At 41.5% G+C, this 26,213-nt stretch overlaps 1 protein-coding gene across 6 annotated transcripts in view; it reads right to left on the bottom strand.

Annotated features, from left to right (window-relative positions):
* The window catches only part of PIP5K1B (phosphatidylinositol-4-phosphate 5-kinase type 1 beta), a 408,785-nt gene that overhangs the window by 237,940 nt on the left and 144,632 nt on the right, over positions 1 to 26,213 (bottom strand). Inside the window, exon 1 of one of the 6 annotated variants that reach the window (XM_019661095.1) lies at positions 19,011 to 19,289. The exons of 3 other annotated variants lie outside the window; for them this stretch is intronic. The gene's annotated coding sequence lies outside the window, so the exon portion shown is untranslated. Of the gene's footprint in view, positions 1 to 19,010; positions 19,294 to 26,213 lie in introns of those variants that run through there. 2 more of the 6 variants (XM_019661093.1, XM_019661091.1) reach the window with 2 other exon arrangements.

Here is a 26,213-nt window from a genome sequence, read left to right on the forward strand (position 1 = left end):
GGTTCATCATTGTTTATTTGGTTCTTCATCTTCCCCTATCCCAACACGTTTGTTCTGATTCTATTTTCATGTGGTTGGAACACTTCTAAAGTAGTTTCCTCAGAAGTGGCACACGGATGGTCCACTCTGAGTCACTCTATGTCCAGTAATGTCTATATTTTCTCCTCATATATGACTACATCTCTTAGCCAGTACAGGATTCCTGGTTCACAGTTCTTTCCTTTCATCTGTCTATTAATGTGGCATTGTTGTCTTCTTGTTTCCTGCCTTCCAGATGAATAGTTTCATGCTAGTCTGATGCTCCTGTCTTGGTAACTTACTGGTTTGCTCTGTCTAGAAACCTATGAAAGTTTTCTCTTTTAACACATAAACAATTCCATAAGGATAGATGTGTCTTTTCATTAACCCTGCCCAGTAAAGGGGAACTGACAAAAAGCTATTACATGGAGATCTGATGAGAGGACTTAAACCATGAATAATATTTAGCCTATCTAGAAGAGGAATGAACAGAATGCATATCCTTCAGGCAGTCCTCCATGAATATTGTTTCTCATAACCAACTTTTGATAAGAATTGGATGGTGGAGCACTTAAGATTATAGTCTCTGGCAAAAGCCTGGAATGCAGAAATTCTAGCAGCCCAAGTAAGGGCATAATCATAAGAATCAGGTCTCCTTAGGAAATGTATTAATATGTAATCTGAGACAAGGCTCTCAGCATGAACTTATTTTCTTAAATGATTTCTGACATTAAACAGAGCCAACTTACTGTGTCATATGGTTATATTGTTGAGACACAAGCTTAGCTAAAAGTAATACATGCCAAAAATGAGTACTTATTTATTTTTTATTTTTTTACTATTCGATTGCTTTTCTACCCTTTCTGATATTCAGTATCTGAATTCTGTTAGCTTCAGGAATAAATGACTTACATTATTTCATAGCTTTCTACATTTCTATGCTTTCACCCAATTTGAGGGAAGGAGAGATGCTATTATTTATTGAGCAACAATTATATGTGAGATGCTGTCACATGCATGATCTCACTTCATTCTGCAAATAATCCTTTGGCATTCTCCAATCTAGCTTGTGCTGTTTTAACACTTGTAATGTACTGTCCTATAATATCCATAGGATGTAGTCATTATCAATTTTTCCAAGGCCCTTACTGTGAGGCTGGTTTGTAGGCATGAAGTCCTTAGTGGGTGAATGAATATAGGGGACCCCCCCAGAACCTCCATCTCAACATGGCTTTACTGTTCTCTATACTAGTGCTGGGCATTAGAACAACCTGGGGAGCTTTCTGAAAATTCAGAATCTTGGGCCCTGCACCAAATACAACTAAATCACTACCTCTGCATGCTGTGTTTGGGGAATCTGTATTTATTTTCAGCACTGACAGGCTTTGGGCCTAAGCTACTCTGACTAGTAAAGGCAATAAAGATGTTTTATTACTTCAAGAGGGTTGTCAGGGTCCAGTAAGGAAAACAGAAACCATTCTGGGTGTGTTAAAGAGAGAAAATTTAATACATGAAATTGATTATAAAAGTGATGGGTTAGCTGAACAGCTAAGCAAAAGGTAATGAACTGCAGAGTAAACGTCAGCAGGAAGCCACTATTGCTTTTAGGGTTAGAGGCACACCAAGAGGAGGCCCTGTTCAGAGACTTCAAAAGCTGGAGGTATCTGTTGGGGCCAGGGCATCTTGGTGAGGGCTGACTGGCAGAAGTGGGAACTACAGTGCCGGCTGAGAGGCTCAGTTGGTTAAGAGCTCGCTCAAGAGTTTGAGCTCTGAGCAATAGCAGTTCGAGTCCCGGCCCGAGCTGAGCTGCCCCTGAGCTGCCAACAGGTGGCAGGATGGCTCAGCTAAAAAAAAACCCCCAAAAAAACCCCCAAAAAGTGGGAACTACAGAAGGAGGGGTATGTTTGGTGGCCTGGAGAAGACAGTCACTGTTGGAGACACCACCTAAGATGCAGGGGAAGAGAGGGGACACAACATCCTGAATTATCCATTATCTCCTCTACCCACCAATCCTTGTCTATGGCTTTCATCTGATATGGGGAGTCTGAGAAATACATCCTATAGGGGATGAGTGCCCTGTGATACAGAACAGGAGGAGACTGGGAGATGGCTCTGAGGACAAACAGGCAAATGATGGGTCATAAAATGAGATATAAAACTGTAATGAAAGTGAGAAAGCAAATATGTGTTAATGATATACACAAGAAACATGATTCTCAAAGGAAATGTGGAATGGGAGGTAGGCTAGGAGCTGGTACAAACATTTCTATTTTTATGACTCTGGGGATTTTCAAAGAGCTTAAATCAGATCACTACAAAGTAGTCAGGGCCTACAGCAGCCTCTTCATCTAGTGCAGAAGTAAAGCTGTGACTTGGAATAATTTGCCTGAGCCCAGGTCAAAGAGGTGGTAGAGCTGAGATTTGATCTAGAGTTGTCTGACTCCTTCCACCACACCACGCTCTCTCTCCTAGTTATTTGTGAAAACAACTAGAAGATTGTCTAATAAACATTGCACTGCATTTTTAATTTGTAAATGTAATCGAAAGGTTAGCTAACAATATTAATTTACATAATTATTTCCCGTAAAACTTGTTCTACATCAGTGAGTCACAACCTAGAGGGCACTTCTGAATTTACAAGGTAGTAGGGGAGCTTTTAAAAACTCTCGAGTTTCCAAAAGTTTTAGATATATTAGACCTGTTGGTATATTCAAATTGCTCAGCAGCAACCCTTTGCACCTCAATTTCCCCAGCTAGGTCCATAGATATTGTTAGGTATTTTTAATTTGCCATAGAGGAACTTGTTCCTCATGCAAGGCCAAATGAGGAGGAAAACAACTAATTACCAAATTACCCAGGTAAGTAGGCCAACCTGTAGTTGAAAGAGGTGGTGCCTCTAGCCAGGAGTCCTTGCTGGTCTTTCCATGAAAACAAACACTTCATTAAACACTGATGAAGCAAAACAACAAGGACTCATGGGAAGAACATTTGAATAGGCCTCTGAAGGCTTGAGTTTTATGTCCATCTGTGCTACTAATTCTCTGTGACCGTGGGCTCCCATCCACTTCTCATCTACCATGAATTTTGCTGACTCCATTAGATAGTGCTTCTTGTTTGATGCCATTGTCAAGTTTCTTGGGTAGAGCCTCGTCTCAGATTCTCCTTGGAATGAAGAAACTCACATTAATTATATGATCATTATAAGTGCAACTTGCCCTATGGGAATTGATGTTCTATAAGATAGCCATATTCAAATGTTCATGCCATTCAGACATGGTAACATTTCCTAGAACATTTCCCAATAGAGAAAGCAATTAAAACATAATTTTGGCCTTGGTAAGAGCTGAATGTTAATGTTATTCATTTTTGTTTGAATTATGCTTTTCTGAGTTCATGTTCATTATCTGCCAGCAAATTAATTCAGTCATTCATTCAACAAACATTTGTTAAGCATTACATGTTATGCAATGAGCTTGTCCCTGGAGTCATAAAGGCAAAGACAGATCCTAGTATTCAAAGGAGTCACATCAACAGGACAGACAAATGTGGACACAGCTACAATACAATGTGACGTGCTTTATTCTGGATTCTTGGAGGAGGAACTGCCCAAGTCGGCCTGTTGGGATCATAGAAAACTTCATTCATGACTAAAAATGGATGTAGAGAAGTTTTACCGGGACATCAGGTTGAGACGCAGAGGATGAGGTCACACCAGGCAGCATGGCCGCTCGCTTAAAGAAAGACCCAGCAGCATGAAGGAGCATGTGTAACGTATTTTCCTGGGTGTACTCTGAGATCATGAATCTTGCACTTTAAGAATTTACCCAGAAACAGCCCAAGGTTTCGGATATTACTTAAAAGGTTACAAACAGATTTCCGGATTGCTCATTCCACCCACAATCATAAATCCCTTCTTTTCAACCCTCTGCCTGAATAAAAACACAGTTGTGAAAATTTATATGGATTCATGAAAACCTAGAAAGCCATTCTTAGGAACATGTCAGCCTTGTAAATAGTTTTGTGGGGGAGGTAAGGTTATTGCAGTCCTTCCAGTGTACGTGACAAAAGGTGTGCTGCTCTTCTAAAGTGGTTTTGGCAGTAAATAACAACAATGAAACAGAAGGAAAAAAATGAAAGTCTTAAAAATGTGATGGGTTATTTTCCAAGGCTTACAAAGAAGCAACAAAAATACACCAAACTGAAAACAATCCTTGGCGTAGTTTCCAAAGTATAAATGCCTACATTTTTCAGGCCAGAAAAATTTTTTGTTATATTAAGAAAGGCTCAGATTTATTTCTTTAAAATATTTGCATAGACTCTCAATAAAATGCAGAAAATCTGCATGATAAATATTTGCACAGTGGAGGACACCTATTGCACATATGTTCAGACACATGGCAGGTTGCCCATTTGCATGCTCAGAAGCTGTAAAAATAGAACCACGGTGCTCTTATATTCAATGTAAAGCTCCCCTATTCTTACTTATGAAAATAATTTAAATGAGGTTTCATTCCATGTAGCTAATATTTATATAACCAAGCTACTGCCCAAACCAATTCCAAATGATGGCACCTGCTTGGAGACCAATCAAAACAAATTACAGGGCTCGTATATTCTCTCACAAAACACATACTGAACTTGAAGAATGGCTCTCACAAAGTGAGTAAACAGAATAGCTACAAATGACGATGCCAAAAGGCTCAGCAGAAAATGAACCACCTGTAATTCTTTTTCCCGACAAAGGTTGTGCAGAAAGAATTCGTGCATCTTCCCGAAAACACCGTTATGGCATCACCTTTTGCCAACCTTGATTTTCATTTTAAATACACAAAGATATAGTGTGTGTTTGTGTGTCTTTGGTTGGTAGTGTTGAAAGGTGAAGAAAGAAAGCTGAGAGTCAGGAAAGTAAATAGATATATGGTCATGATACCTGCGCTTCCATTTGGCATGCGGGAAAAGAACCCAGGAAGACAAAGCAAAACATTGGGTTTTTTTTTTTTTTAAAGAAATTGTATTGGGGAACAGTGTGTTTTTCCAGGATCCATCAGCTCCAAGTTGAGTGGTTGTTCCAATCTAGTTGTGGAGGGTGTAGCTCTGTGGCCCATGTGGGAATCAAACCGGCAACCTTGCTGTTATGAGCCTGCTCGCTAATCACCTGAGCTAACCAGCCACCCCCATTGTTACTTTTTTATCTCTTCCCAGAGATACGGAGGACAATCACCAAAGATCTCACAAAGTTGGACTTTTTGCCTCTGTATAACACATTTTATTTCTTCTCCAGATTTTGCTAGCTATTTGCTATCCGGTAGACTTCACAATATTTTATTTTTATTACATTGTAAAATTTCTCATTTTTAAAATTTATCAGATCATGCTTTCTGTTCACATTTTATTTCTAAGTTACTTCTCTTTTTATTTTCACAAAGAGTATGTTGCCTCAGGAATTTATTCAATTATTACAATAGTTGTTGTATAAACCATACACAAATTAAAGCTAGTTAATGACTAGTAGAAAAATGTTTGGAATAAGAAGTAAATAGCCAAAATCTATTTGGTTTTGCTCCTGCAGCAGTTTTCAAAGTATTTCTGGGCCTATTTCATCTTCTTTTGAGAAAGCCAAAGCAACACAGATCTCCTATATGCCCTCAATATCAAGGACAGCTGGTAGTTTACCCCAAAGAACTTCCTCTGAATCAGGTGGGTTTTTTTGGGGGGCAAGGGTATGTGTGTGGTTGTGTGTCTGTGACGAAGCCTGAAAAAACAGAGGGAGGTAGGTGGGAGCGTAAAAGAAAGGCCCTGGCTAGAGGGGATGGAGAATGTGGCAAGGAGTAGAAAAAGATTGAGCAGGAGAAAAATTTTGTCCAACCAAAAAGTTTCTGTAGTCCTGGGCTCGTAACTTTAATTGTCCACAAATAATAAAAGTGGTTTCAAACTAGGCCTCAATATAAATGTCTAGCTAGAGTGAACACAGCCGTGAGATGACCACTTATGACATACCCTCATCCAGAGGGGTATTCATTTACTGAAACATGTGTTCCAGAACTTCTCTAGGTAAGGCACTTTGTGGATACAACAATGACATAAGATGGGCCCTGTTGTCAAGGTGCTTTTCAGAGAAGCCATAACACAAGCACAGGGAATAACGGGAAAGTCTTTAACAGGATTAGGAGTTAATACCTTTTGCTTGGCTTTGCCTCTAACAAGTATTCAATTAATACAGTCAGAGGGCTTACATGTAATGTTTGGAAAAAAATGTAATAAAAAGTAAAAAAAACAACAACAACAAGGCCAAGAGATCATAAGCCAGCTATTAATCATTGATATTAAATTTCCAAGTGTTTGATACATGCTTGGCAGCATACAGGTTTGAGACATACCAGGCAGAGAACTACTTTCAGCAAACCAACAATTCAACTGGAGAATCAAGACTATAAAGGGGTTGTTCAGAGGAGAGGGAGGTGACAGGGGTCTAGCGTCAGAAGTCTTCAGGGGTGGGTGAGATGGCAGGGCAGGAGGCAGGGGCAGGAACGCAGAAGGAAATGCCTGGTGTGTCTGGGAAGGATCCACCTGGTGAGAGAGGAAGATTATTCTGACCGAATAATGGGAAATCAAGTTGGAGACAGCGATTAGTTCCAGGCCAAATGGCCTTGGGAGCCAAGTACGGATATGACAAATTAGGGAACATCTGCTGAAAGCTTCTGAGTAGGAGGCCAATAAGATTTTTAAAAATAATACTGCTTAAGAGGAGACAAGATGAAATGGCAAGGGAAGATCAGATTTAAAGAGTGAATCTAGCAGCTGCTGCAGGGGTCATGGTCCTGAGAACCGAGAAGGCCAGGCTGGACACCGAGGGGAAGGAGAACTGTGTGGTGCTGACAATGACAACTTCCTCAGAACCTGGGCACCGACTGGGTCCACTTTCAAGCTTCACTAACTGTAGATCAGGGGAACTGTGAGAACAGCAATCTCCCTGCCCCGAGTGTGCCCCTCGCAACATCCATCCCAGCGTCGGAATGAACAAAGGAGACACAACTGACTCAGGGTAAACCACCGGATTATCCACACGGAGAACTTTTCTACAACACAGGCACTTGGTGGGTCATGAGATGTTGGCTTTGGACTTGTCATGCCAAGTAGAGCCAGGGCCAACCAGAGTCATCAGAGAGTGAACCTAAGAACTGTATAATTTAGTCAGATGGTAGAAAGGCACACAGACAAAGCTCCATGCTTCCAGACAAACAGACAGACAGACAGACATAGTACTACTGCTGCCTGACAACTTTCCAGCCCTGTGGAATCTATAACAGCCATACTCTCTAGCTAGCAGCTGAGTTCTGGGAGGGCCCCTGCATTTTAATGATACATCCACCATTCACTTCACTTCTTCGCAGGGGTTTTAATCTTTATAACCAACCTCTCCTTGACGAAGACAGAAAATATACTATTGGTAAGCTGCCACAGGCTTAGCTGAGGTCATCACCCTCTCCTCTGAGCCATGCCTTCATGGGAGAGGTGATGACAGTGTGTTGATTACAGAACAGGCTCTCGGGAGTCAGACCTCCCAGCTTCACCAGCTCTATGTGGTCCTCAAGTCACTTAATCTGTGTGCTTCCATTCTTCATCTGACAAATGGGGAAAATAATAGGACCTCTGTCACAGGGCAGTGGTGAGGAGTGAACAATGCATAAAGTACTTACAGTGTCTCTGGGACATAGTCTACACTCCATCAATTTAGCATTATCATCATCATCACCATCATCATCATGATCATCACCATCACCATCACCATCATCCTCATCCTCATCCTCATCTACGCTCACCAGAAGGAGCTCTGTGAGACACAGCAGACCCTGTCACAGCTCTGCTTCCAAACACCTTGCGGCTGCAGAGGAGACAGCCTCCAAGGCCCTGCGCAGCCTGTGCTCACCGCTCTGCTCCAGCAGCTGTTCCTCCCTCACAGGGGCGGAAGGTGACTTCCTACTCACTGCTCCCTACACCTCACATGCTCCCCATCCAGCCCCGAGAGAGGGCACTCTTCACAGCGTGGGGGGTTCTCCGTCGGCCTGTGCCTGTGCGCACGGTGTTTGTCCTACCTGCCACAGCCTCTCCATGACCCTGTGTGTCAGTCAAGAGACTCTCCTCTCTGAGGACATCCGTCATTCCTTCCATCCTAGGAGGACACAGCGCTTTCTTGGCTGTGCCCTCATGACGCTCTGTTAACCACTCGCATCTTGGTGTTTAGGTGACCTGAGACTGCATTTGCCTTCCATCCTATTAACAGCAGTTGCTGTAGCTACTACATATGGAGCACTTCTCTATGCCAGGGTTGTAAGTGCCACATGAATTCACGCATTTCATTCTCCCACTATCCCCAAGTAGCAGGTTTCTGTTAGTATCCTCATTTTACAGATGAGGAGACTGAGGCACAGAGCGGTTCAACAAATTGCCCAGGTTCACATGGTTAGTAAGTGGCAGAACCAGGATGTGAGTGCACAGGCGGTCCAGTTCCAAAGCAGGGCTCTTAGCCAGCCTGTGAACACTGCCCACATTAGGACTTGGCTTAATTCTTTAAGTCCCCTGCCCGAAAATCTCTGCATCTTGTCTCCTGCTTCCCAGCGGGATGAACGGTCCCTTCATTTGCTGCCTTTCCCAACTGTGAACTCATGCACCAATTCCCATCCCCCTCTCTCCTTCTCTCTAATGCACAGTTAAGGGGTGTTCTGTATTCCCTCCAAAACACACCTGTGTGGCGCCCTCTCTCCATCACTTATCATTTTACTTGAATCTTCACCCTCTTTCTCTCATCTGGCTCTTTACCTTGAGGATATGAGCATGTTTTAACTCTTTCCTAAGACCCTCTCTTCCTGACACCTCTCCTTTATCCTGACTCTCCCTTCTGTCTCACTCCCCTTACACTCAAGGTCAAATCCTCCAAAGACTAGTGTCCACTCCCTGTCTTCATTTTCTCTTCCCCTATTCACTTCTGGAACACAGCAATCAAGCCTCCCCCACAACCACCCCAAGTTCACAAGTGGATGTCTTGTTGCCTCGCCCGCAAAGTTTCATTATGTTCCTGGATTCTCTGCAGCACTGACCTGAGAGTAGCCCGCACACAGTAGGCGCTAACATCTTTGTTGAATTGACAATGACCAGTCCCTTCCTTCCCTGAGAGTCCTTCTTCCTTTGGCGTCCACGCACGGCCAACGCTGTTATCTGCCCACCCCAAATTCCTTTTCTCATGTTCTCTGCTAACAGAAGCCTGATTTTGTTTGGGGAGACAATGTGCCCAGTTAAACAAGCAAAAAGAAATTTGTAGTCACAGATGTTCTGGAAATAAGACATCAGTAGACGTTTATGTCCAGGGAAGCTTGTTAACGAGGCAAACTCAGGTGGCCTGGGCATTTCTGCCACCTTGTTGTCTGCTCTTAACCCTCTCTCCCTTGGCTGGCAGATTCCACACATACCTGGTTTTCCCTTCCTGATGTCTCTGGTTCTCCCGACCTCTCTGAACGTGTCCCGTCTCTTTGGCAGCCTCCCTTTTCCTTGGCTGCCTCTTAAAAATTCATGTTCCTCATGGTCCCCTGTAGTCTTTTCTTCTAAGTCCTTCTGAATAATCCATTCCATTGCCAGTGGGTTCAACTGCAACCTACTTGTGATGACTCCCAGTTCACTCTTGAGCCCAGGTCTCTTTCTTAGGCTTAGATACAAATATTCAATCGTTTTCACAGTTCCTATAGTGCCTTACAGGCACTATACATTCTTTATGCTTCAATCGCAGTTTATCATAGTCCACTCCGCTCAGAGAATGCCATCACCGTCCACCTACTTGTCCAAGCCAGAAATCAAGGGGCCATCCCGATTCCTCCTTAACCCCCACCCCACAGCCCATCAATCAAGTCCTTTCCAATGAATCTTCTTAATGTTCTTTGATTCTGACTCTTCCTAGGCATTTTCCCTGTTACTATCTTCACTGAGACTTCATCATGTCTTGCACAGAATACTGCCTCAGCCTCCTAATGTTTCTGCCATGCTGGGGCACAACAGTGCTAAATAATGCAAACCTGCCTACGTCGCTCTCCTTTAAAACCCTGCAGTGGCTTTCCACTGCTTCAGGGAGGAACTCAAAGTCTTCAGCACAGCATATGACCTCTCATGACCTGGCTCTTGAACGCATTTCTCCTTGCTGCCCACACGCTCCTGCCTCGCCTCCTGTCTTTACATTTGCCTCAGAGCCTGACATGCCACTGCCCTCTCTCCCCGGGTAGGTGCTCCTTGTCCTTCAAGACACAGCTCAGGCATCAATTCCTTCTGTGAATCCACCCTTACCTTTTCTAAGTCAGGGTTCAGTGCCTCTCCTCTGTGCTCCCAGGATGCTCCGGGCCTGCCCCTATTGTGACACTTACTATATTGTAATCATAGGTTTAAATATCTTTTCTTTCCACGACACTATCAGCCCTTTCTGGGCAATAATCTCTCGGCATTTACCTATAAATCACAGATTTATAGTACAGTGCCCAGCACATGGAGAGACGTAACAGTTGGAAGTTTAATGAATGTACTTATTAGTATGCCATACTTCTTAGATAAGCTATCTTGAGGGCATAAAGGGTTCTTATTTTCAGTCCTTACACATTAAGTCAATGCTTAATAAATGTTTTCTTCTCCCTCTCTTTTAGCATTGGGCTAATAAATGAATGTTCGGTTTTCAGAGTGATAAAACAAGATGAAAAGCTAGGATAGTGATCAATTTAGCATCCCAAATACTTCCATGAGAGATCTTTCCTTCCTTCCTTCCTTCCTTCCTTCCTCCCTCCCTTCCCTCCCTCCCTTCTCCTTCCCTTTCCCGTCTCTTCCCTTCCTTTCCCCTCCCTTCCTTTTTTTAGGTTCATTTCTGTTTCTTCAAATGAGGTCTCTTTTTAAATATTAAAAAACATATGGTTGTAAATACAACTCATACCTATTACAGAAATATTGGGTAAACACAGACAATCACAAAGAAAATAAAAGTGCCAGCAACCTTGCCACCCAGATGCCCATAGTTCTTCCCTTGGAGTATCTTCTTCTAAACTGTTTTTGTGATGCTCACACACAGCCTTCGCTCTCCATCTGCTCATTGCTTCTAGAATGGCATAAGAGGCTGAAATAGGGCAAACCTGCACCATGCATTCCATTAGAATCCAACATAGCATTAGTCACAAAACAAAGTAAGAAGAGCCTGTGTAGGAGCCACTCTAAACTAAGACTTCGGCCTGAGCCTGGGCTTCTCCTGGAGCGAGCTGCTCTTCGTCTTCAAACCCTGTGTTGGTACATCTGTGACTCCGCAGTCTGCAAAGTCACCTCACCTTTAAGTGAAAACATAATTCTGGATTTTCACTTATCTGTTGAATGAGACTCAGTCCACTCTGGCAAAGACTTCTTGTCATTTGTTGTATTAAGTTCCCAGGAGTAACTCTTAATCTTATCATTAAACTCTTTCAATTCCTATGGTTTTGAAAATAGGGGAAAATTTTTCAACTCTTTGGCTCTAGGATCTATTTCAAATCTTACACAACTCTTACACAACTGGCGCGCTGCCTCAAAGCTCTCCACTGTGCTGGTGTCTCAGCATTGAGCATGCCTTCTTTGCTCAGCATCAAGGAACAGGATACACCTATGATAACCTTACGTGCAGCCCAGGTGAAAGAAACCCAGAAAGGATGGAGCATTACTGTGATTCTTAGCAATCCACAGGAAAATTACGCGCCCTTTCCCTAGTGTGAAGACTGCTAAATCTCTCTGGAATTCACGGCTCTCTCCTGCCCAGGCTTGCTGTTTTCCCCTGATAAGTCCCACTCAGGGAATTTTCATCAGAACACACAGGACTGTGTTCTGGCTCAAGGAAAGCACCAGTGTGCCCCTCCCCACTACACACAATTTCAATTCACCTTATCAGAAGGCAGGCAGAGGAGCGTGGGAACAGTGATGGCTTACAGTACCTGTGCACCAATCTATCTATGTGGAGGCAGCAGGGTGCCAGTTGAGGGAGGCCTGGGAGCACTGAGAACGGCATGGATGCCTGTGACCGGGATCCAGTTTCCTGTCTGGGCTTCTGGGGGAAGGGAGAGAAGGGGATGCAGGTTCGAAAACCATAGTTCAAAATATTTTCACGCTTGGAACAGCTACAGCGTAAGCATCTCAAGAACTTAATAGCAGTGGAGAGTTTGGAGCCGGGTACCCATATTTCCTACCCTCCCATGACCTTGGGAAGCTTAGGACAACTTTGTTTGAATGATTAGAAAAACAAAACAAAAAACACCCTTTCTGATTTAGCAAAAGCCCATTTCTCTGTAGAAAATGAGAAAAAACTATCTTCTCTGAGCAGATTCAACCCTGCAAAGCAAAGGTGCTTTTTGGTCAGCATGTTCAGGGCTTGGCAGCTGAGTGTGGGCTGAAAAGCAGCTCACATCTGCCCTTCAGCAGGGCACCTTTGTAGAACCACACACAGCAGTGCTGCACCCTATTGGCACAGACTCCATCCACAGTCAGTCAGATAGAATGGGTCTCTCAGCAACGAAGCAGTGATGGGGATTCAAGCTGCCTCCGATTCATCCCAAGGCCAGAAAATCCATGCAGGACTGGGTTATTCCTTCATTGAATGAACACGTGTGCACGTGCAGGCCCTATGGGGGAAAGACATGGCCCAAACCTCAAGCACTGGCAGTCCAGGGAAAAGCCCACCCCCAACAGGTGCAGGGGCTGGACAAGAGAACAACGGAGGCCCACATACCAGCTGCTGCGAGGTTTCTCCTCATTCACCAGGCTCAACGGGGCACCTACTGCCCACATGTAGCTCCAGCCCCATCGGAATCACTGTTTGCAGCTCCTCTAAGGAACGTGCTGTGGGAATCGCTTTGGATTTAGAAATCTCAGAATCTGCAGTGTCCTGGGACAGAATGGGGGAGCCCCTGAGCCCTGGCCTGCTGCCTTCTCTTTCCCGCTGCAGTCTTGTTCCTCAGTGGGCCTGGTACGTACATGCGTAGGCACCCCTGAAGACATCACTCAGCATCCTTCATGCTTCATGTGATCTCTGGGCCATGGTTCTCCCTCAGGAGGATGGACTTGGGGAAAAAGCCCAGGCCTTCAAAACAGGGTTAGGGTAATTGGGCAGGGAATTCTGGAATTTGGGGTCCTGGTTCCACAGAGTGTAGCATAGAAAGAAGTTACATGGGCTGGGAACATCTGGCTGAAAACATCCCCTTGGTTTCTCAGACTTTGCTCCATGGAGAAGGGGCTCGGTTAGAGGAAGGCTGAGGTGGGGGTGGGGGCTGGGAAGTTTCAAGAATAAGACCCAGAAGAGGTGGTTTTGAAGAGGGCAGGGCCCCTCTTGCCTGGGTTAAGAGCAGGATAGTCTAAGAAACAGAAGGGCCAATTGGCAGCCACAATACAGAGTTAACTGGTGCACAGGTGGGTGAATACAGGTTGCTCAGGGGAGTGCATGGAATGGGGATATAGCCTGGACTCTGGGAAGGCTCTTCTGAGGAAGTGATACCTACCTGAGTTGTATGTTACATGATCACTTGCAAAGAGCAAGGTAGAAAAAGCTGGGATGGGTGTTTCCAGGATGCAGGAGCAGCATTTGCAAAGGCAGGGATATGAGACCACACAGTGCTTTCTAGAAATTACCACTTATTTGTCATGGTAGATATAAAAGAGTACATGTTGGGGTAGGGTCTGGCATGAATCTGGAAGGTTCTGCAGGGAAGGTCTTGTATACTACGCTAAGGCATTTGGAATAATAGAGGAATCACCAAGGAGGACTTCATTCATTTTCACAACTGCCGTGTGCCCTAAATTGAATCACTGATGAACAAGGATATGTAATACACATAGTTTCAGTATTATCAATTATACTGCAAATACTTTTATTTAAAACAATCTGTTAAATCCAGCATACTGATGGACAGTGTGTTCACCTCAAATATAGTTTTAGCTAGAACGCAGACATTTCCTTAGCTTTGGACTTACGTGTCCAACTGACACCTCCTTTTGGGTTTCTCACCAATATATTAGACATAATACATCCTAAATGGAACTCAAACACCTCTACTTCTGTCCTTTCTGACGTCCCCATCTCATTCACTGTCACTCCATTCCCTTTTTACTCATCAGTAAACTAGCAGTCACCCTTGATTTCTCCCTCGCCCCCCTCACCACGCCCTCCCCCAGTCCTAGCGATTCCTCACAGCCATCTTCTCCTTTCCATCCTTATTTCTATCCCTCAGCATCATTACCAGCATCTCTTGCCTAGACTAACACAATAGCCTCCTAACTGGCCTCCCTGCTTCCATTCTCCACAAGGCAAGAATGACCAGGATAACTTGTGTAAAATTCTTTAATGCCTTCCCATTGCATTTAGAATAAAATCCATGCTCTGAAACCATAAAAGGCAACCAACTGAATGGGAGAAAATATTTGCAAATAGCTCCAATAAGGAACTAATATCCAAAATATATAAAGAACTCATACAACTCAACAACAACAAAAAAACAATCCAATTAAAAAATGGTCAGAGGACCTGAACAGACACTTGTCCCAAAGACATACAAATGGCCAACAGATATATGAAAAAAAAAAGCTCAACTTCACTAGCTATTAGGGAAATGCAAATCGAAACAACAATGGGATACTATCTCACACCTGTTAGAATGATTATTATCAATAAGGCAAGAAATAACAAGTGTTGGAGTGGTTGTGGAGAAAAAAGAACCTTTATACACTGCTGGTGGAAATGCAAATTGTTACAGCCACTGTGGAAAACAGTACAGAGGTTCCTCAAAAAAGTAAGACAAGAGTTACCATATGACCCAGCAATCCCTCTTCTGGGTATCTACCCAAAAATCCTAAGAACATTTATCCGTAAAGAGCCCCTATGTTCATTGCAGCATTATTCACGGTGGCCAAGGCATGGAAACAATCTAAGTGTCTTTCAGTGGATGACTGGATCAAGATGTGGTACAGATATACTATGGAATACTACTCAGGTATAAAAAACAGATGAAATACCACCTTTTCCAACAACAAGGATGGATCTTGAGTATCATGCTAAGTTAAATAAATCAGACAGAAAAGGACAAGAACCATAGGATTTTGCTCATCTGTGGGATATAAAACAGAAAGCAACAACAAAGAAAACAAACTCACAGACACAGACAACAGTGTGAAGGTAACCAGAGGGGAAGGGGGCGGGAGGATGAAGAGGAGATCAAATCTACGGTGATGGAAGGAGAACTGACTCTGGGTGGTGAGCACACAATGCGATATACAGATGATGTATTATAGAATTGAACACTTGAAATCTATATAATTTTACTAACTAGTGTCACCCCCATGCATTTAAGTTTTTAAAAATCCAAAGTCCTTCCTATGGGCTGTAGGGCCTTGCATGCTCTGCGGCCTACGTTGCTCTTCAACCTCGTCTCACGCTGTTCTTCCCCTTACTCACTAGGCTTCAGCCCCAGTGGCCTGATTCCAATTCCTCAAACACACCAAGTTCCTTGTTGCTCAGGAGTCTACAAGCAACTCCCAGTCTGTGATGCTTCTCCCTGACTACCCGATCAAGTCAGGTGCTTCTCTATGGTTCGAGTTCTCAGCCCCTTGTATATTTCCTTCCTAATCTATATTGTAAATGGCAATGACTTCATTCTCTCTCTCTCCCTCCCTCTCTCCCTCTCTCTCTCTCTCTCTCTCTCTCCCCTTCTCCTCGTTTCCTCTTGTTATAATATAAACTCCATGAAGCCAGGGAATTAGTGTGTCTAACAGAAACTAGAGATAACATTTTTCACGAAAGTTCAGAGTCTGGACCATAGTAGGTGCTCAAGATATAGTTACCAAGTGAACAATATTACACCATATTAGAAATTCACTCTACTTATCTCTCTCCAGATTTTTGTTAATTAGGCTTCCTAAACATAAAAAAAAAATGAAGGAATCAATACAGTTTGAGGAAGTTTAATTCGAATGTGGGCTCCAATAGATTCTTTCCTTCAAGTATTCACATTGGCTATTATGTGGAATTCCCTGGAGAATTTGTTAAAAACTATCATGAATACAAATTCATTTATCAAAAAAAAATCATGGCAGTAACATAACAGTACTACATGCCTTATTTAATGTGGAAAATATTTAAATAAGATTGTTATGGCTTTCTTACAGCATATCTATTTAGTCTAAAGCTCTGGTTCCTTTCCACTATAAATCTACTGTGTTTGAAATCTCAGAAAGTACAGCCCAAGGCTTTTCCAATGCTGAGATCAACAGATGTGTGCAGTGATCTTGATTACACTTCGGAGTATTACTAACAGCATGAAAAATTTAGCAGATAATTTGAACTCCATATTCTTTGTCTGTTGTATCTTTCTATCTCTGTGAATCTACAGCCATAGTTTCTAAGCTATTAAATCTAATGCAGGAAAAATGTATGTCATTAGGACTGGAAGTAGTTACAAGAACACCTTATTAAGCCATGTCCATTTCATTTACTCTTTTAGGATAAAATGACTTATTAATTTCCTAGAAAGGAATAAACAAATAAATTACTTTAAAAAACCCACCAGAAATACAGAGAAATAATAAAACACTAAATTAGAAAAAAATTTTTTTAACTTAACTCAAGAATTGTTTTACATGAACACCACAATTCTTGTTTGCTGGGAATTCCTAGCATACGCTGTCTGTCGCACACTTCGCACGGTCCTCTCACCTCCCTAGAGAATATCTGCTCACTTATCAACCTGCTAGAGAGTTGCTTCCTCTATAAACACCTGTTATTCTCTTCCTCTGCACTCCTGTAGCATCTTGGAATATGTCTATTACATAGTGCAACAAAGTACTACAAAGCACTATTGGTTGTTTTATTTGTATGTGTACCCCACCACGAACAGCGCAGCGTAAGGCCTGCTCACTTCTCTGTAACAGCAGCCCCTAGCACAATGCCTAGTGTATTGTAGGTATGGGACAGACATTTACTGCAAAAATGAATGATTAAGGCACCTCTAGTATTCCTTCTCTGAAGACCTATAAATTTGATAATCATATTTCATAACCCTAACATTGATAGACATGATGTCGTAAAGAATTTTTGTGCCATTTCTAGGTGCATAAAACAGAAAAATGCTGCTTTTAATGTTAAGACCTCTGAGATGTTTCAACAGGCAGCTGGAGACAATATTTGCTATCTTGACTAAGAAAATATGGGATCTCCAGTTGCAATAACTATGAAAGATGGAAACAGTGGTGACCTTCGGTCTGTGGGGTAGGCATCTAATTCTAGCTTCCTTTTCTATCACCCTCCTTCCCAGCACCGCCATGCGCCAGCCTTTCTCCCGCTGAAATGACAGAACTGAAATAACTGACCTACTGGTGGCCTCACTAACCCTGACTTACACATCACATAGTTGAGGAGATAAAGACTTCAGAGCAACATTTTCCTGATGACATTACCAGAAAGAACTCTCTCGTCTGCATCAAAGGCGGAAAAGGCTGTCTTAGATTCATGAATAAAATCTGAAACACATAGTATTTTCAGAGAACTACACTTTTTCTTTTTTAGTCATGCACAGGAACTCCAAATGTGACCATCAAATAAATCACTCAAAGCTGACTTGGAAAAGAATGTTTTAAACACGGACGAAACTGAATTGTACTGAACATGCCAACTATTTTATATTGGCAAGTCCAAGAGGTATTTGTGGTCTTTAAATATTATAAGTTGATCAGATGTACATCAGAACATTGTTAGTAATTGAGAAAAAATGGTAAAGATCTTAAAGAGCTCCATACAGTTGGTTAACAATAATATGGTACAGCCATATTGGGCAAAACGATGCACAAGTGTATTTTAAACATTCACTATTTATTACATGGGAAAAAGCAGTTGATGGAGCTGACTATACAGTATGATGTCATTTTTGTGTGAAAATTATATATGCATATTTAATCATACAAAACTCCTGCAGTATACATGGGGGTGTAAACAGTGGCATCTCAATGTGTTCTTCTTTTTCCTTACTGGAATTTTCTACGGTCTCTCAACATGAACCTATCTATATTGCTTTTATCATTAGAAAGTGTAATTTGTTTGTTTTAGTCTATTCTTTTCTTCTAATCTTTTTTTCATGTTATTAAAATACATGGCTTATAAAAGGTGACTAAAAATAAATGTCATCTAAGCTCCTCTCCTAATTATACAGAATTTGATAGATTGTGTTAAAAAGTTAGAAGCATATTTCTGTATTCTGGGCTGTGAAATGTGAATGACAGGGAAAAACCCCAGCAATTTTCATGAGTGCTGGGAAAACTAAAACAAAAACTTACTGACTTCATACACCATCAAAGTTGCAACATCTCTTCCCTAGACTGTGCACTGTCAGACTTTCAGTCTGAAAGATTTTAAATCCTGAAACACTCACTAATGTGCAACAATGAAATACATTATGATGTGCATATCACAGTTTCCATGAGCAAACAGTCCATGTTTCCAAAGCACCATCTATCATCATTAATAAACACTGAGTTCTTTCTATAGATAAGAAGTGCTTCTAGAAAGATACATAAGCCATTGTCCTTTTCTTTCAGGAAATCTGTCATAAAGATAGGGGAGTATTTTATATGTTGTATATATTTTCCAGGTTCCCATTTATTCAGATGACCAGTTTTCTGATAAGCACATTTGCAAGCCTTAACCCCTCTAATCCTCACTACTTTTGAGGTAGGAGCTACTCCCATTTACCAGTTGAAAAGACAAAGGCACACAAAGATTAATTTGCCTAAAAATCACAAAGCTGGGAGTGGGAAGGCTAGGTCTGGAATGCAGCTTTACAAGTCTGCAGAGGCTGTGCTTTTAATCATTATATTGCATGACCCTCGCCCCAAGATTCCCCACCCCCACAACCGAACAACCAAATTAAGGGCCACAGCAGCATGCAGCAATGGGGTTCAGAGGAAAGCAATACTACCTACAGACGGAGAAGCAGAGAGGGCTCGTGGAGTGAGCGGCAGAGAAGTAGTTCCAGGGGATGGCATTCTCCCCTCCTGGGTACAAACAGGGCTTGGCTGTCCTTGAGTCCTCTTCTATAAAGGACTGGGATAGACTGAGCAACCCACAAGAATGAACTTGACAATATTTTATGATTAGAATGAAATCTGAGCAATTCAAAGTGAGGAAAGCTTTCTTCCTTTCTTATCACTGCTGGTGCTCTCCTCTCCTGCCATTCAGCAATAATTTTAAAAAGGAATAAGAAAAAAGAACCTGCCCCTCAATAAAACCGAAGAGGACAACGAACTACTTTTTAAAAAATTCGCAGCACTCACTGAAGAGGAAAATGTCTCTGGGTTAAGAAACTGGGCCAAACTTACAGAAATAATTGTGTCATGGGTGTGGAATTAAATTTCAATTTCGAAGTGGAAAAAAGCCATCAAGAAAAGAAAAGGTGACAGGGGAATAAAATGAACCAGCCGATTTCATGAAGGAAGTAAATCAGCAAGTCCTCGGCATAACAGTTTACTCATGTTTGGTGTAAAACCATTTACTTATGGATTTTTTTCCCCTCGCAATAATGCAAAAACAAAACAAAAAAACACCAGGAAAGAAAAGTTTTATTTGGCCTTGGTTTTCCCCCAAACTATAATCATCTATATGTAAAAGGATATTTCTTGTGAAATGCTTAATAACCATTTACCAATAAAAAGGGAAGAGGGATGACCTTTTACTTTGAGTTCTTCTTTATCCTCAATGATCTAAAAGAACGCCATAATTCTTCAGCCATCTGGCTGTCTCCAGTTCTGTTCAGCCATTCTCTCCTAAACCTATTCTAATCAGGCCTCCACCCTACCACCCCAATGAAATGACTCTCACCAAGGTGACCTGTAACTTACATGTTACTAAATCCAGTGCTCCGTGATCAGCCCTCATCTAATTTGCCAGCTGCAACTGACACCCCTGATGACTCCATCCTCTTTCATAGATTTCCTTCACATAATTTCTAGGATACCGCACTCCCTTGGTTTCCCTAACTCCCTGGTTGCTCCTTCTCATCGTCTTTTTCCTGACCTCTTAATGTCAGAGAGAGCCCCATGGTTCACTTTTTATTCTTCTAGACACACAGTCACATGACCCTTCGTGAGTTCCTGTATTCTCTTGACTTTAAATACCATTCGCAGGCAGCAAGCTCCCAAATATATGTATATTTCCAGCCCATCCCTCTTTCCTGAAATCCCATATTCAGTTGCTTACTTGACAACTTCACTTCAATACCTAATAAGGATCATTTATTTAACATATCTCCAACTGAGCTCCTAACACCTTCCACCCATCCTCACACCCTCAAACAAACAAAAATCTTACTTCACTAACAGATTTCCACATCTCAGTTGATGGCAAATCCATCCCTCCAGCTGCTCAGGCCTAAAATCTTGGAATTATCCTTAACTTTTCTCTCTCGCATGCCCACCTTAAACCTGTGAGCAAAATCTGTTGGTTCTACCTTCAAAATACATTTAGAATTTAACCCCCCCCCCCCCCCCCCCCGCCCCACTTCCACTGCTACCATCCTCATCCAAACCACCATCACCTCTTACTCAGAATGCTGGAGAGTCTCCTTAATGGGTCCCCCTGCTTTCCCCCTGCCCCTCACTGGTCCACCACAGCAAGAGTGTTCCTTTTAAAACCTATGACAGATCATGCCACACCAAATCCCTGCAATAGCTCTCCATCTCTCATGACCAAAGCCAATGTCCTTCAATGGCGCACAGGACCCTATTCCATCTGTATTTGCAACAACTCCCTTCCTGCCCACCTCTCTAAGCCCCCTCCAACCATTTTTCCCTTCAGAAACTCTGCTCCAAGGGGCCATCCAGACCTCATTGCTATTCTTCACTCTGTAGGTCATTTACTTAACTGTTATGTTTATTGTCACCCCTCCCTTTACCTTGTTAGAATGTAAGTAGAATGTGTGCTGGACAGGGGCAGAAGTCTTTGTTTTGCACATTGATTTATCCTAAGAGACTAGCCAGCATGGGGCACATAATAGGTGCTCAAATCAACATTGCTTAGTGAATGAATTTCTTGTCTCTTAGCAAGCCATGGAGAGCCCAGCCATGTGACTGGATTTGTTCCACTAAGAATCTTACTACATTCCTTTCTCTTAAAAATAGTCTGCGCCATTTGTATTTACTCATCCATTAATCATCCACTCAAAATAAATTTGAGCAACTATAATATGCTATGCACAGGCATTAGGGACAGAAATAAAAGACTGAGTTTTTGTTTCTGCACAGGGCAAAGAGACAAGAAGTCACACCAAAAAATTCAGCCTGTTGACTTCCCGTATAGAAGGAAGCCCTGGATATAACAGGATCACTGAAGAAAGTCGTCTAACTGACCAGGGCTGGAGAGGCAGGAACCCTCAGGAAAGGCTCTCCAGAAGCTGTACTCCTTGGGCAGAGTTAGTTAAGGAAAAAAGGTTGGTAAGGACTCTAGAGGAAGAAGGGAGACAGAGCTCATCAAAGCACAGCCAGCATAGAGGAGCACGAAGCCATGGGCAACCTCAGGCCACTCAGGGTGACCAGTCCCGGAACTCCGGGGACATGTGGAGATAGAGCGGGCTTCTTCATTCATAAAGCATAATTTGATTTAATCCTGAAATTAAGGGGCAGCCATCAAAGTTGCAGTTCAGGTTTGCATTTTAGGAATATCTGGTAGCAAGCAATATAGTAAAATGGGGCCTTGAGAAAGACCATACAGATAGGTATAGAATTTTAATTCAGAATTAGAAAACTGGTATAAAATGGTAAAGACCTCCAAGAGTTGTAATTCTTGACCCAATGTAACTTGGCAATGATCATATTATTATTTACCACATTTTGGAAGACTCAAAGGAAGAGAAATGAAAGCACTCAAATTCTTAAACACATCCTGATTCTACTCCAAATCCCCAATGAAGTGGAACAAAGAATAAACAAATGTTCATGAAGAAAACCACCATCAGTGTCGCTCTACTCAATGGGGAGCTCACAATGACAGTCCAAGAGAGGGCTCACTTGCCAACAGAAATACCCTATCCATCCATCATCTCCCCACTCCCATCCCCTCCTGAACATCTCATAGTTTTCTTTCCAAAAGATATACCAACACTCAATAGTAACTTGTCACTTGGGAGTTCCGGCAATCTTCCTGGCATTGCAACAGTAAAATCATTCTTTGTCCTTCCAGCAAGGGGGAGGACTTGCCTGAATCACAGGAATGGTTACTTCAGCCAACCATTTTACTTTGCTAGGGCACAAAAGATCTTTTTTTCTCAATTGTCTTCTTTCACAACATGCCTTGCCTTAGATTTAGTTTGGTATGGAAGACCATTTTAGGCAATTAGAAAAGAACCAGAATATTCCTGGCATTGATATAGAACTGAACTTTTACAGGTAAATAAAAGCAGTAGGTTCTCTGTTCTCTAGTTTCGGTCATTCTGCCTTAGAATCTGTTAATGATTGATTTTCACATCTCCCCAAGTATTTATTCCAGACGTTCAAAAGGAGAAACAGAAATCAGGCACAAAGAGCTCCTACGTACCGGAACCAAATACCTATTTTCCTTGCAGGACAGCATTTGGAATTTGGAATGTTGATGTAAACAAAGCACAAAATATTCTTGCTAACAGCACATGCATATGCGTGTGAGTGTGTGTATGCACACATGAGTGTACATTTGGTTGTACACGCGCAAGACTTGAGTATTTGTCATCTGCCTAACCTCTCTGTTATAAAATTATTTTGTTAAGCCACATATAGAACTCAAAGTCGCTTTTGAGGTCATTTAAAAAGATTTATTGAACTTCCAAAAATGATACTAACCTTTTAGAACCAATAGTAGCTTTTGATTGTTTCAAAATGTCTAATGCAGGCATATGATACGGTGAAACCTGAAATCTAAACACCAATTCTAAAATGTGTTCAGAGGGGTTTTCCTTTTGGGGTCCTTTCACTCAACTGAGAAGTGATTTTCTACAAGTAAAGTTAAAATAATAATAGTTTCTCAAGGATTGCCCAGTTGCTCTGAATTTAAATCTCTACTTCTGGGGAAGAAGAACTTCTAGTAGAGGAAGAGGCAAGCTTGTTATTATTTAGGTAACAAAAGATTTTGGATCATTCTTTAAATTCTGTTGTTACTTTTCTTCTAAAAAATGATACATTTTTAACTCATAGAGTTTTTTTGGGTTGTTTTTGTCAAAATGGTTCTTGCTTTTGTTTCCCTAGGAATGACAATAATCTAAGGACAACCAAGGACCCTGTACAACTCAAATAACAAAACATATATAGCATGCATATTTTACAGCAAAATAAATAAAAATCTGAAATTTGTGGTTTTGGAATTTCTTATTTCAAAGAGCAAATCAGTTAAAAAAATATGTGAAGCATGATTTCCTTCTATACCGCTTTAATATTTTTTTACCTATTACTAAAGAAAACAATCCTCCTGATACCTTCCTCTATATGGTAATAATGCCTAAAGCCATGATTTTTATAAACATATTGTTTGATTCAAAATAGAGGCAGTAGTAGTAGCAAGCTGGAAAATAGGCTTATCTCAAATGAAAACAAATAAAAAAGTCTGTTCATAAGGAAAAGACAAAAAGGACCTAAATTCAAAAGGAAAAAAAAAACGTATTAGAGACTTACAAAAATGTCTTTGGTTTTCTTATCTGTTAAATGTAAATAGTCACAGCACCTACATCACAGGGTTGTCATGAGGATTAAATGAACTCATACATGCAAAGTACTGAAGTGTCTAGGCCCATATCAAGTGCTCAAAAAATATTAGCACTAATTATTATTATTATTGGCAATGGTTCATGTTATTAAACCGTCTCTTGCTTTCCCAGGAGGGAAAGCAGAGTCTTAAAGAGAACACGATCTTGTGAAAATCCTGGCTGCCAAGCAATGACAGACCTATTTCACAGAAGTCGTCCACTGAAAAGGCCGCTCAAGATTTCTCTGATCCAGGAGAAGAGGTAATTACACAGCAATCGGTGTTTCTGATCTGTGAAGAGAAAGCTGTCATCTACAAAAGAGAAATAAGGCTTGTGCTGCATTTTCCAGAGAGGTGGACTTGAATCAAACGGTGATTACAGGGGGAAATGTCTGCTCCGTATAAGAAAGCCTCTCCAACATCCAAAACACTCAGCTCAGAAAAGGATAGGCTACCCTGGAGGGCAGAGAATATAATGTTACTGAGTGTGAAAGAAGGAGATTTATCAGTCAAGGATGATAAACAAAAGATTCCTTAATATGTCACACTAGATGACAACAATGACAACCAGCACCACAACAATAGCAATGACTAACACTGCTACAGAAATTGCCCAGCACTGCTGTTAGGATTTCACATCTAGACCCATTTCAGCCTTCCCACAGCCACCTGGCTCCAGTCTGTGGTCTTAAACTCTACAACACCCTGAGAAGGTGACTTAACCTCTCTGTGCCTCCATTTCCTCATAAAATGAAGATAACAGTACTTATCTCAGATGATATTAAGACTAAATGAAATAACACATTTGTTTAGTACCTAGAACAGTGCCTGACACATAGCAAGTACTTTACATATAATGTTTTTAAGATCAAGGTCATTTTCACTTTTAAGAAAAATTTTTACTTGGATAGCAAGTTATGGAATGCACAAAGAACTGTCTTGGCTATCGTGAGCAATCTGGCTCAAAACACATTTTTATTAAATAAGTGGAACTCAAAGCTTGCTGATCTAGATTGATTTTCTAAGAAAATTAGCCATGAAAAACATGGGCAAAACTGCTACAGTGAGAGTTCTGCAGCGAGATCAGGTTTTCTGTATACTGTACTTGTCATGGCTGACTGTAATGTAAGACCCTGAAAGGAATGTCCCGGTCCATAACCCACTGTTGACTTACCATCCTCAAGGCCTTGGCCAGTCATTCAGTTCCACTTCCTGCAGAATCCTTAATTGCTTTGCACACTGGACTTTATCTAGTACCTGCTTAACCAACTCCCAAATCTAGGTCAATCCAATGCACTTTTGCACCTGCCATCCAATGTGGCTTAGTAAACCTACTCACCCTGTCACTCCTTTACAGAATCTCATAGAGGCAATATTAAATCTTTCTTGCACTCAAAATTCCAAATCTACTCTTGCCCCACCCTCAAATATTCTAGATTCCTCAATAATTGGAAAACGGTACCAATAAGAGTCAAATGCTTTTCACTTTTCATGTATCTTCCTCATCACCCCTAGACTCCGACAACAGTAAATCAACATTTACTGATATCTTTGCCTGTTTCACTCTCCTTCCTGTTTCAAAAAAAAAAAAAAAGCTTCCAGACCTCTTTCCAAGACCAACTCTTCTATTCTCTGATGCTACCCAAGAAATGTAGGTGACATTGTCATCGCTGGTTTGTTGTTCTGGCAACTATTCCCATCTCCCACCTCTCTTGTGGATCTTCAAACTTTTTCTACCTGTCTATAAACATACCCATAAGCAAAGAATTTTCAATCCTGGTTCCCATATAAGCCTTGACTCTTTCTCCATTTTACTGCCAAATACCTAAGAATGGTCTCTTGTTGTAGGTATAGAACTGGCTAAACTAATAAAGGTTAATCACCGGAAGGCAACTTGATATAGGTTATTCTTGATTACAATCAATCTTTTCAGTATGCTTAAAGGTTCTGACATCCAGCAGCTGCAGATTTGGTGATTATTGATTATTTTTTCCATTTACACTGTGTTGTTTAATAAGCATAATAAAGGAAAATATACCACAGAGGTTTGTTACATATGACAAAGTACTTCACTAAATGTTGATAATGTGCTTTGGGACTTCTAGCACAAAGTTTCTAGATTATCAGTATATACGGACAGTCCTTACATTCTACAGAGTACTTACTGAAGTTATGAATAATAATGTAAATTGTATAAACTTAGAGACTCATCTGATTTAAAACTGACTGCCTATGTATAAAAATAAGCTTACAGAAAGGTTTCTATCTACCTTCAAGAAAAATGATCTGGCAAAAGAACTTAATATAGGAGAGAACATGATGTATTTAACAAGCAAGCAAGCCCGTGAAGGTGGAGCACAGAAAACAGGACAGGGAGAGGCAAGGACCAGATCCAATAGAGCCTCCTGGGCCAGGATTG

Source organism: Hipposideros armiger, unplaced genomic scaffold, assembly GCF_001890085.2.
Source record: "Hipposideros armiger isolate ML-2016 unplaced genomic scaffold, ASM189008v1 scaffold_335, whole genome shotgun sequence".
NCBI classification, from domain to species: Eukaryota; Metazoa; Chordata; class Mammalia; order Chiroptera; family Hipposideridae; genus Hipposideros; species Hipposideros armiger.